The sequence below is a fragment of the Cryptomeria japonica genome, unplaced genomic scaffold, assembly GCF_030272615.1.
Source record: "Cryptomeria japonica unplaced genomic scaffold, Sugi_1.0 HiC_scaffold_272, whole genome shotgun sequence".
Taxonomy (NCBI): Eukaryota; Viridiplantae; Streptophyta; class Pinopsida; order Cupressales; family Cupressaceae; genus Cryptomeria; species Cryptomeria japonica.
In genome coordinates, this window is record NW_026729094.1 from 74,279 (window position 1) to 82,500 (window position 8,222).

At 63.2% G+C, this 8,222-nt stretch overlaps 2 non-coding genes across 2 annotated transcripts; both read left to right on the forward strand.

The window, feature by feature from the left end:
• Nucleotides 1-1,867: 1,867 nt before the first annotated feature.
• LOC131869879 (5S ribosomal RNA) lies at nt 1,868-1,986 on the forward strand. Its single transcript, XR_009368248.1, has one exon. It is a non-coding gene; the product is annotated as a 5S ribosomal RNA (ribosomal RNA).
• A 5,915-nt stretch (nt 1,987-7,901) lies between these two features.
• Nucleotides 7,902-8,020, forward strand: LOC131869885 (5S ribosomal RNA). The gene has a single exon (XR_009368254.1). It is a non-coding gene; the product is annotated as a 5S ribosomal RNA (ribosomal RNA).
• The last annotated feature ends 202 nt before the right edge of the window (nt 8,021-8,222 follow it).

An 8,222-nucleotide genomic window follows, 5' to 3' on the forward strand; every position in this document is an offset into this window, starting at 1 on the left:
GGTGGGTGCCAAGGTGCCAGTGTGGGTGGGTGCTAAGGTGGATGCCAAGGTGGGTGAGAAGGTGGGTGATAGGTTGAGTGGTAGGATGGGTGGGTGCCAAGATGGGTCACAGGGTGGGTGCAAGGGTGGGTAGGTGCTAGGGTTGGTGTCAGGGTGGGTGGGTGCTAGGTTGGGTTCCAAGGTGGGTGCGAGGGTGAGTGTCAAGGTGGGTCACAGGTTAGGTGCTAGGATGGGTGAGTGCTAGGGTGCAAAGGTGCCAGGGTGGGTGCTAGGATGGGTCGATGCTAGGGTGAGTGGCAAGGTGGGTCCACAAGTGTCAAGGTGGGTGCCGAGGTGGGTGCCAACTTGGGTTCCAAGGTGGGTGCCAAGTGGGCGACTGCTATGGTGGATGCCAAGGTGGGTCACGGGGTGGGTGCCAAGTTGCTAGGTTGTGTTCCAAGGTGGGTGCCAACGTGGCTGCTAGGGTGCGTGGGTTAAAGGGTGTGTCACAACGTGGGTGCCAGGATGGGTGCGCACCCACACTGGCCAAGACGGGTGCAAGGTTGGGTTCCAAGCCCGGTCACAGGCTGGGTGCTAGGATGGGTGGGTGCCAAGGTGGGCACCAGGGTGGGTGCACCCACCCTGGCCAAGGTGGGTCACGGGGTGGGTCCTAGGGTGGGTAACAGGGTGGGTACTAAGGTGCGTGCCAAGGTGGGTCATGGGGTGGGTGCCAAGGTGGGCACCAGGGTGGGTGTGCACCAACCCTAGCCAGGGTAGGTCACGGGGTGGTTGTCGGGGTGGGCGTCAAGGAGCCAAGGTGGGTGGCAAGTAGCCAAGTTGCGTGCCAAGGTGGGTGTCGGGGTGGGTGCCAAGGATCCAAGGTGGGTGCCAAGGAACCAAGGTGGGTGTCTGGGTGGGTGCCGAGGTGGGAGCCAGGGTGGGTCCCAAGGTGAGTGCAAAGGTGGGTGCCAGGGTCAAGGTGAGTGCCAATGTGGGTTCCAAGGTGCCAGGGTCAGGGTGAGTGCCAATGTGGGTTCAAAGGTGCTAAGTTGGGTGCGAGGTTGGGTGCGAGGGTGGGTGGGTGCCAAGGTGTGCTAGGTGGAAGCCCGGGTGGGTCGGCATCCCATGGGTGTCGAGTTGGGTGCCTGATGGGTGCTTCTTGTCAAGTTTTAGTCGTCGGGACTCATTTCGAGCCTTAGAGGTCGTTTCTTGTCCGGTTGCCCTGTCTTCGACCTGGGAACCCAATTTTGGTCCTCGGGTCCCATTTTTTTTTGTCTCGCATCCCACTTTTGGCCTGTGGCCTTTTCGGGGTCGATTCTCGTTTTGGGCATCAGAGCATGTTTCTTCTCCTAAAACCCAATATTTGTTTATTAAGTCTCGGAACACATTTTTGTTCTCGTGGACCCATCATGGGTCTTGGAACGCATTTGTGGTCCTTGGGTCCCATTTTGCATCCCGAAACTTGTGTTTTGGTGCTTGATCCCTATTTTGGGTGCCCACCTTGCACCAAGTGCGCACCCGGGGCAAACCGAGCGCCTTGGTGCACCGGGGCAAGATCGAGCGTGCACCCGAGGCGCCCCGAACATGCACCAAGGTGCACTCGGCCCACATGTGAGCGCAGGTCGTTGCGCCCGAGGTGGTGTGTGGGCACCGCGTTGCAGACGGGACACTGCACGCACACGACGCCCCGTCCAGGTGCACGCACGTAGGCCGGGCCGGGTGCACACCCGACGCCCTAGCAAGGTGCGCGCACCCGGGCAGGGCTCACACTTGGCGAACGGGGCGCACTTCGCGAGGGAGGGTGTGCACCTCGACGGGGGTGGGTGGCCGGGGTGGATTCGCACGTGGGTCGCGGTTTGCTAAGTACACACTGCGACAAGCTCATAACGGGTGCGATCATACCAGCGTTAGTGCACCGGATCCCATCAGAACTCCGCAGTTAAGCGCGCTTGGGCCGGAGTAGTACTGGGATGGGTGACCTCCCGGGAAGTCCCGGTGTTGCACCCTTTCTTAGTTTTTCGCCGGGCGTCGCAATGCTATTTGAATAAACCTTTTGCCCGTTTGCGTTCTCGTCGGGGCCGGGCCGGGCCGGGGTGCGCTGCCCGCACTACCGCGCGCGCGGGGGGCGACACCGAGCGCGCACCCGAGGCGCCCCGAGCACACAGGCCACGGTGCAACCCGGGCGTTGTGCGCGCACCCCGGTGCGCCCGAGGTGCTGCGCGCGCACCCAGGTGAAATCGGTGTGCACCTCGGCCAGTGCGCGCTCGGTCGAGTCGCGCACGTTGGCCAAGGTGCACGGTGATGTTTCTTACTCTAAGGTTCCGCACCAGACGCCCGGGACAGGTGAGCGAAGCTGGGCGGGGCCGGGTGCGCGGCCGGGGCAGGTGCACGCAGCTGGAGAGAGCTTTGGAGCACACCAGAGGTGCGCACCTTGGAGCACACTTCGGAGCGCACCAATGATGCGCTCCATTCAAAAGTTTCCTGAAAAGGCAAAAAAAGTTGAGATTATAGAATTTCCCACTTGAGAGATTGTAAAAAAAAAAAATTTAAAATGAAGGAAACGCGGGTGCCAAGGTGTGCGCGCCCGGGTGCGCAGCCCAGCCAAGGTGTGCGCACCAAGGCGCCCACCCTGGCGAAGGTGCACGCAAGGTGCGCACCCGAGGCAAACCGGACAATTAACCCAACTTTCGACTTCGCGCGCACCTGCGCACCTTGGAGCGCACTTCGGAGCGCTCCTTGGTGCGCACCAATCTTGGGCACCTCGGAGTGCACCATGGCGCCCACCAAGGTGCGCACCCGGGGCAAACCGAGCTCCGACTTCGTGCGCACCTTGGAGCGCACGAAAGGTGCGCACCATGGCGCCCACCAAGGTGCGCAGCCCAGCCAAGGCGTGCGCATCAAGGTGCGCACCCTGGCGAAGGTGCGCACCCGGGGCAAACCGAGCTCCGACTTCGTGCGCACCTTGGAGCGCACAAAGGGTGCGCAACCCAGCCAAGGTGTGCGCACCCCGGGCAAACCGAGCTCCGAATCGTGCGCACCTTGGAGCACACTTCGGAGCCCTCCTTGGTGCGCACCGATGTTGCGCACCTCGGAGCGCACCCGGGGAAAACAATGCAATTAACCCGACTTTCGACTTCGTGGGCACCTCGGAGCGCTCTCGGGTTCGCACCTCGGAGCACACCGAGGTGCGCACCTTTGATGCGCTGCCTTCACCAATTTCCAGAAAAGGCAAGAAAACATTGAGAAGGTGTGCGCACCGAGGTGCCCACCCTGGCGAAGGTGCACGCGAGGTGCGCACCCGGGGCAAACCGGGCTCCGACTTCGTGCACGCCATGCTGCGCACCTTGGAGGGCCATGGTGCGCACCTTGGAGCACACTTCGGAGCGCTCAATGGTGCCCAACCCAGCCAAGGTGCCCACCGCGGCGAAGGTGCACGCGAGGTGCGCACCCGGGGCAAACCGGGCTCCGACTTCGTGCACGCCGCACCTTGGAGCACACTTCGGAGCGCTCCTTGGTGCGCACCAGGGCGCGCAACCCAGCCGAGGTGCCCACCCCGGCGAAGGTGCACGCGGGGTGCGCACCCGGGGCAAACCGGGCTCCGACTTCGTGCACGCCATGGTGCCCACCGCGGCGAAGGTGCACGCGAGGTGCGCACCCGGGGCAAACCGGGCTCCGACTTCGTGCACGCCGCACCTTGGAGCACACTTCGGAGCGCTCCTTGGTGCGCACCAGGGCGCGCAACCCAGCCGAGGTGCCCACCCCGGCGAAGGTGCACGCGAGGTGCGCACCCGGGGCAAACCGGGCTCCGACTTCGTGCACGCCATGGTGCCCACCGCGGCGAAGGTGCACGCGAGGTGCGCACCCGGGGCAAACCGGGCTCCGACTTCGTGCACGCCGCACCTTGGAGCACACTTCGGAGCGCTCCTTGGTGCGCACCATGGTGCCCACCAGGGCGCGCAACCCCGCCGAAGGTGCACGCGAGGTGCGCACCCGGGGCAAACCGGGCTCCGACTTCGTGCACGCCGCACCTTGGAGCACACTTCGGAGCGCTCCTTGGTGCGCACCAGGGCGCGCAACCCCGCCGAAGGTGCACGCGAGGTGCGCACCCGGGGCAAACCGGGCTCCGACTTCGTGCACGCCATGGTGCGCACCAGGGTGCCCACCGCGGCGAAGGTGCGCACCCGGGGCAAACCGGGCTCCGACTTCGTGCACGCCGCACCTTGGAGCACACTTCGGAGCGCTCCTTGGTGCGCACCAGGGCGCGCAACCCAGCCGAGGTGCCCACCCCGGCGAAGGTGCACGCGAGGTGCGCACCCGGGGCAAACCGGGCTCCGACTTCGTGCACGCCATGGTGCCCACCGCGGCGAAGGTGCGCACCCGGGGCAAACCGGGCTAGGACTTCGTGCACGCCGCACCTTGGAGCACACTTTGGAGCGCTCCTTGGTGCGCACCATGGTGCCCACCAGGCCGCGCAACCCAGCCAAGGTGTGCGCACCAAGGTGCACGCGAGGTGCGCACCCGGGGCAAACCGGGGTCCGGCTTCGTGCACGCCGCACCTTGGAGCACACATCGGGGCGCTCCCGGGTTCGCACCGGCGTTGCGCACCGTGGTGGGCACCTCGGAGCGCACCGTGGTGGGCACCTCGGAGCACACCAAGGTGGGCAGCGAGGTGCGCACCTTTGATGCGATGCCTTCACTAATTTCCATAAAAGGCAAAAAAAAACGAGATTTTAAAATTTCCGTTTTGAAAGATAGTGAGAAAAAGGGAATGCTGGTGCCATCTTGAGCCCGCCCTGGTGCGCAGCCCAGCCAAGGTGTGCGCACCAAGGTGCCCACCCTGGCGAAGGTGCGCGCCCGGGCAATTAACCCAACTTCCAACTTCGCGCGCGCCAGGGTGGGAGCGCACCCAACAACCGGGCCTGGGAAGAGCCAATGCGAGAAACCCCACCAAACGCTCTGACAAAAAAAGAGGGGGCGCTCCAGTAACCCCGCTTCGGAGCGCACCCTGGGCAAACCCAGCCAGGGTGCCCACCCCGGCCAAGGTGCAGGCGAGGTGCGCACCCGGGGCAAACCGGGCTCCGACAACGTGCACGCCGCACCTTGGAGCACACTTCGTAGCGCTCCCGGGTGCGCACCTCAGAGCACACCAAGGTGGGCAGCGAGGTGCGCACCTTTGATGCGCTGCCTTCACTAATTTCCAGAAAAGGCAAAAAAAAGAGGAGATTTTAAAATTTCCGTTTTGAAAGATAGTGAAAAAAACGGAACGCGGGTGCCATCTTGAGCCCGCCCTGGTGCACAGCCCAGGTAAGGTGCCCACCCTGGCAAAGGTGCGCACCCGGGCAATTAACCCTACTTCCGACTTCGTGCGCGCCAGGGTGGCAACCGGGCCTGGGAAGAGCCAATGCGAGAAACCCCACCAAACGCTCCGACAAAAAAAGAGGCGGCGCTCCAATAACCCCGCTTCGGAGCGCAGCCGGGGCAAACCCAGCCAAGGTGCCCACCCCGACGAAGGTGCACGCGAGGTGCGCACCCGGGGCAAACCGGGCTCCGACAACGTGCACGCAGCACCTTGGAGCACACTTCGAAGCACTCCCGGGTGCCCACCGGCGTTGCGCACCGTGGTGGGCAGCAAGGTGCGCACCTTTGATGCGCTGCCTTCACTAATTTCCAGAAAAGGCAAAAAAAAATGAGATTTTAAAATTTCCGTTTTGAAAGATAGTGAAAAAAACGGAACGCGGGTGCCATCTTGAGCCCGCCCTGGTGCGCAGCCCAGGCAAGGCATGCGCACCAAGGTGCCCACCCGCGGTGCACGCCCGGGGCAAACCGGGCTCCGACTTCGTGCAGGCCGCACCTTGGAGCACACTTCGGAGCGCTCCTTGGTGCGCACCATGGTGCCCACCAGGGCGCACCCGGGGCAAACCGGGCTCCGACTTCGTGCACGCCGCACCTTGGAGCACACATCGGAGCGCTCCCAGGTTCGCACCAGCGTTGCGCACCTTTGATGCGCTGCCTTCACTAATTTCCAGAAAAGGCAAAAAAAAACGATATTTTAAAATTTCCGTTCTGAAAGATAGTGAAAAAAACGGAACGCGGGTGCCATCTTGAGCCCTTCCTGGTGCGCAGCCCAGGCAAGTTGTGCGCACCAAGGTGCCCACCCTGGCGGAGGTGCGCGCCCGGGGCAAACCGGGCTCCGACTTCGTGCACTGCATGGTGCCCACCAAGGCGCGCAACCCAGCCAAGGTGCCCACCGCAGCGAAGGTGCACGCGAGGTGCGCACCCGAGGTGCACACCCGGGGCAAACCGAGCTCCGACTTCGTGCACGCCGCACCTTGGAGCACACTTCAGAGCGCTCCTTGGTGCGCACCAGGGCGCGCAACCCAGCCAAGGTGCTCACCCCGGCGAAGGTGCACGCGAGGTGCGCACCCGGGGCAAGCCGGGCTCGGACTTCGTGCACGCCGCACCTTGGAGCACACATCGGAGCGCTCCCGGGTTCGCACCAGCATTGCGCACCTTTGATGCGCTGCCTTCACTAATTTCCAGAAAAGGCAAAAAAAAAAAAAAACGAGATTTTAAAATTTCCGTTTTGAAAGATAGTGAAAAAAACGGAACGCGGGTGCCATCTTGAGCCCGCCCTGGTGTGCAGCCCAGGCAAGTTGTGCGCACCAAGGCACCCACCCTGGCCAAGGTGGGTCACGGGGTGGGTCCTAGGGTGGGTAACGGGGTGGGTACTAAGGTGCGTGCCAAGGTGGGTCATGGGGTGGGTGCCAAGGTGGGCACCAGGGTGGGTGTGCACCAACCCTAGCCAGGGTAGGTCACGGGGTGGTTGTCGGGGTGGGCGTCAAGGAGCCAAGGTGGGTGGCAAGTAGCCAAGTTGCGTGCCAAGGTGGGTGTCGGGGTGGGTGCCAAGGATCCAAGGTGGGTGCCAAGGAACCAAGGTGGGTGTCTGGGTGGGTGCCGAGGTGGGAGCCAGGGTGGGTCCCAAGGTGAGTGCAAAGGTGGGTGCCAGGGTCAAGGTGAGTGCCAATGTGGGTTCCAAGGTGCCAGGGTCAGGGTGAGTGCCAATGTGGGTTCAAAGGTGCTAAGTTGGGTGCGAGGTTGGGTGCGAGGGTGGGTGGGTGCCAAGGTGTGCTAGGTGGAAGCCCGGGTGGGTCGGCATCCCATGGGTGTCGAGTTGGGTGCCTGATGGGTGCTTCTTGTCAAGTTTTAGTCGTCGGGACTCATTTCGAGCCTTAGAGGTCGTTTCTTGTCCGGTTGCCCTGTCTTCGACCTGGGAACCCAATTTTGGTCCTCGGGTCCCATTTTTTTTTGTCTCGCATCCCACTTTTGGCCTGTGGCCTTTTCGGGGTCGATTCTCGTTTTGGGCATCAGAGCATGTTTCTTCTCCTAAAACCCAATATTTGTTTATTAAGTCTCGGAACACATTTTTGTTCTCGTGGACCCATCATGGGTCTTGGAACGCATTTGTGGTCCTTGGGTCCCATTTTGCATCCCGAAACTTGTGTTTTGGTGCTTGATCCCTATTTTGGGTGCCCACCTTGCACCAAGTGCGCACCCGGGGCAAACCGAGCGCCTTGGTGCACCGGGGCAAGATCGAGCGTGCACCCGAGGCGCCCCGAACATGCACCAAGGTGCACTCGGCCCACATGTGAGCGCAGGTCGTTGCGCCCGAGGTGGTGTGTGGGCACCGCGTTGCAGACGGGACACTGCACGCACACGACGCCCCGTCCAGGTGCACGCACGTAGGCCGGGCCGGGTGCACACCCGACGCCCTAGCAAGGTGCGCGCACCCGGGCAGGGCTCACACTTGGCGAACGGGGCGCACTTCGCGAGGGAGGGTGTGCACCTCGACGGGGGTGGGTGGCCGGGGTGGATTCGCACGTGGGTCGCGGTTTGCTAAGTACACACTGCGACAAGCTCATAACGGGTGCGATCATACCAGCGTTAGTGCACCGGATCCCATCAGAACTCCACAGTTAAGCGCGCTTGGGCCGGAGTAGTACTGGGATGGGTGACCTCCCGGGAAGTCCCGGTGTTGCACCCTTTTTTAGTTTTTCGCCGGGCGTCGCAATGCTATTTGAATAAACCTTTTGCCCGTTTGCGTTCTCGTCGGGGCCGGGCCGGGCCGGGGTGCGCTGCCCGCACTACCGCGCGCGCGGGGGCGACACCGAGCGCGCACCCGAGGCGCCCCGAGCACACAGGCCACGGTGCAACCCGGGCGTTGTGCGCGCACCCCGGTGCGCCCG